We start from the raw sequence: 3,705 nt of genomic DNA on the forward strand, positions 1-3,705 counted from the left end.
GGATTTGGGTTGTCCCCTGATCTTACTGTTTTCTCCCAAATGTCAAGCTCAAGGGCAGGAGGAAGGGAGGGAATCACAGTTGCTGAGTTAAGTGATGACAGGAAGTGGTGGGGTGGAGAAAAACAAACTAGCAAAGGGAAAGGACTGGAGCGGGAGCTGAACTGGGATGCGGGATGGCCACCGGGAGCGGTGGTAACAAGATGAATTCCTGAAAACAACACAGAGCTTTCTTACCCCCTAGGAGGTGTTATTAGTACCAGAAGGACCTCATTAAAACACTAGGGTCTAAACCACCCCTCCACTGCCCAGGGGCTCCATTGCCTCAGGATTCCTCTTTGCCCAAGCAGAAAATGGAGGTAATTGACTAAATTATTTCAGCCTTCTTGTTCCAGCTCCCTTGTAACAACGATAATAATGATAACAGCCAAGCTACCAAGTGCTTCCTAAACACATTTAATAGCGCAGGAGGAAGTGCTCTATGACAAATGAACAGGTCCAAGTCACACAGAAATGGGGACACAAATGAGGAAGCCGATTCTAACCATTTGGTTTTGGGATTCCTCTCTCAACTTCTCCACAGTCGTTTTGCCTTGTTTAGTGCCAAAAATGATAGTCTTTAAAATGGGCCCACCGCCTCACGTCTCACTTTGGCAATGCTGTGCCATTCCAGGCCCTGGAACTTTTATGTAAAATTACAGAAAGTCCTGTATTTACGTAAACAGGACTTTATGTAATTTTTGCCTTCCAGGGTAGCCGATTCACCAAGTCTCCCCTCAAAATACCATATGTAGGTGGAATTCAAGATGATAAGGGGACGACAGCCCTATCGTTCCTCTAAGGAAGAGCTACTTCCCAAGAAATAACTTGGTCAACACCCAGAAGACAGGGACTCTGCCACCTGTGGCATGGGACCTCAGCTTGGTGCCCTGTCCCTGGCCCCTCCCCGCACCTCAATGGAGTTCACCCTTCCAGCATCTTGGCTCAAATCTAGGGGAATCCTAGTCTCCCACGTTCCGCGCCGAAAAACACACAACCTGGTTAGGCGGGTTGAGGGTGAAGGTCAGCCTCAGACCTCCTGGACCGCGAGCAAGTCCCCAAGACTGCAGCTGCGCGGAGGCGGGGCGCCGAATTGGAAGGGGGCGCGGGGCGCAGAGGGGAGTGCGGAGGGGTGTACGCTGGGCGGGCCCACGGCTCCCACTGCGGCTGTCAGGGCCGCTCGGCTTCCCCTGAAGATGCAGCGCAGCATATTTTGCACATGAGTTCAGAGGAAGAGGAAGTGTAGCCAGCGGACGCGCAGCGGCGGCGGGGGCGCGTCGGGGCTGAAGCCGGAGCGCGCGGGGCTCAGGTCGCAGCGAGCGAGCGGGAGCGCGGCGGCCGCGGGCTCTGGGGAGGGACACGCGCCGATCACCCCAGGGACGGACAAGCGAGCACGCCCCGCCACCACGGTCTGCCGCCACCCCGGCGCCCACGTTTTCCGAGCGCCGTCGCAGCCGAAGAACACAAACTTTCCTCCCGGGACGCAACGTCTCGTCTCGGGGAGCCCGCGCCCACAGCGTCGCCGACCCGGGAAGGTAGGTGGGTGCGCGGCAGGGCTCCGGCTGTCGGGGTCACGGGCACCTCTTTTTTCGGTCCTATACACTCCGTCCCCAGCGAACAGGGCGAGCCCCGCAAGGCACCTCCCTGCAGGTTGCCCCGTGCGGGGTCCCCGGACCTGCCGTTCGATCCCCTCGGCCTGGGTTGGATGGGGACCGGACTGCTCGCGGGGTGCCGGGCTATTGGCCCAACTTTTTTTCGGGGGGTGGGTTGGGGGATCATCCATGGCGGATTGGAGAGGTGCTCGTAGTAGTACGCTGGGTGTCGTGGGTTCCCCTAGAAGGGACGCGGTGGGAACGCTGAGGCTACAGGTGGGCCCAGGACACGCGGCTCCACGCTGTGCCCAGCGAAGGTCAGGCGGGAGGTAACCTCCGAGTCCAGGTTACAGGGTGGCATACGGAGGACCAGCGCCTCACTTACCCACGACCCTCGTGCGCCTCGGAGGTGGGCTTCCTCCTGGGCAGAGCTACTGTGTGGCCCACACCGGACCTGTCCAGTGCTGAGAGGTCGCCTGTCCCTTTGGAGGCGATGAGCAGGGCGTGGAGAGACCCTGGGCAGTGGAAGCCCGGACTTTTCCTTTTGGAAAAGGGGTTTATTTTCCTTCTTTGCCCTAAACCGGTGAGCGCAGGGGACGCTCAGGTGGGTACAGGTCTGAGCAGAAAGGAAGCCGAGTTGTCAAGCATGCGCGTCTGTTCTGGGCCAAGCTGGTGCCCTTCACCTTGGGCGCCGCTGTTTTGGGCAAGGAGAACCTCGTGGAGGGCTGGCTCTGACCCTGGCTTGCTCCCTGCTGCCCGCCTGTTGTCTGTGGCTCGTGTTCAGCTGCTCCATATGCCTGTGGGGGCTGAAAAAAAACACACACAAAACAAAAACTGTTTAACATCGCCAGCAGCAACAGCCGCTATCACCAGAGAGAGTGGCACAAGTGTTTGGGTATAAGTCACTTCCCTGGCTCCCAGGAACTGCTCTTTTTTTTTTTTTGGTGGAACCGGGGATTGAACTCAGACTGTTGCGCTTGCCAGGCAAGTGCTTATTCTACTGAGCCATCTCCCCAGCCCCAAGAACGGCTCTTTTTGTCTCCATCCTTGCAACCATTTACAGATGCTGAGCATACAGACGGACCAGGCATATTCCAATCCCTGTCATCCTGTGTCATCTCAGGATAAGGGAGGCCTAGCCCCGGAGGAAAGTTGGGTGTAGTGTGAGCACCCTCGGGGCCTGTGGGTCAGGCCATCGTGCACCCCATGTACTCCTGGCGGCTGTGGTTCCTACTTGGTACTTTTGAACAGCCAAATTCCCAGGAAGTTCTAGTGACCCCCTCGACGCTAACCCCACCGAAGAGTTGAGCCGCAGGCTCTTGGGCACTTAGGTGCGTGTCCGCTAACCTTGGAGAAATCACTTTGCCCTCAGACAGAAGAGCACTGTGTCCTCTTACCCACGGTGGCTCCTGGGCTCCCTAAGTAGCCCGTCGAACTGGACGCCTCTCTGTCTGATTAGTGTAGCCAGTTCTTAGGTCGGTTTCTTTTCATTTGGGTTTTGGTTGTTTGGACCTGGGGCGAATGAAAATGAAGCACTGTATGGTAATAGATTTGCTGCAGGAGTTCAGTGAGGTCTTTTTCTCTCTCTTTTGAGCAGGAAGTTTTGGCTTACATTCAGATAATGGCTTTGACTGTAAGGAAACAGTCAGAAAGTCTCAGGCTTGAGTGATAGCTATTCCCATAAAGCTCCTTGTGTTCCTCAGATCTTCATTTGTCCTCAGAATTGAACCCATGCAATCCCAGGGGTTGGAGGGTATGGGTGCCTTGTCAAGTGTTTAACTTGGGTTAAGGCAAGGGCACAGTGACACGCCTGCAAACACCCCCTTTTTAAGCAAAAAAAGTTTCAGGAACACTTAACACCCAAACACTCCTGCCCATACTCTGTAATGAGCATTTTCTTGTGTTGGTTTTTAGTACTTTTGTCCGCTCATCCTGTTTCCCATCCATCAGTCCAGTTTGTATTTGTATGAAATTTCAAGTAAATTCCAGACACTATAAAGGTCATAGGTAAGCGCTGTATTTAAGCACACTGTTGGAGTGCAACGAATGTTTGTGCTTTTAAGGTAAAATTTATCTA

At 54.9% G+C, this 3,705-nt stretch overlaps 1 protein-coding gene across 2 annotated transcripts in view; it reads left to right on the forward strand.

The window, feature by feature from the left end:
* The first annotated feature begins 1,298 nt into the window (after positions 1 to 1,298).
* Rftn1 (raftlin, lipid raft linker 1) overlaps positions 1,299 to 3,705 on the forward strand; it is a 286,679-nt gene continuing 284,272 nt past the window's right edge. The window contains exon 1 of one of the 2 annotated variants that reach the window (XM_004631675.2): positions 1,299 to 1,571. The gene's annotated coding sequence lies outside the window, so the exon portion shown is untranslated. The remainder of the gene's footprint in view (positions 1,572 to 3,705) is intronic. The other variant, XM_023715761.1, reaches the window with a different exon arrangement.

Source organism: Octodon degus, unplaced genomic scaffold, assembly GCF_000260255.1.
Source record: "Octodon degus isolate 3935 unplaced genomic scaffold, OctDeg1.0 scaffold00043, whole genome shotgun sequence".
Lineage (NCBI taxonomy): Eukaryota > Metazoa > Chordata > Mammalia > Rodentia > Octodontidae > Octodon > Octodon degus.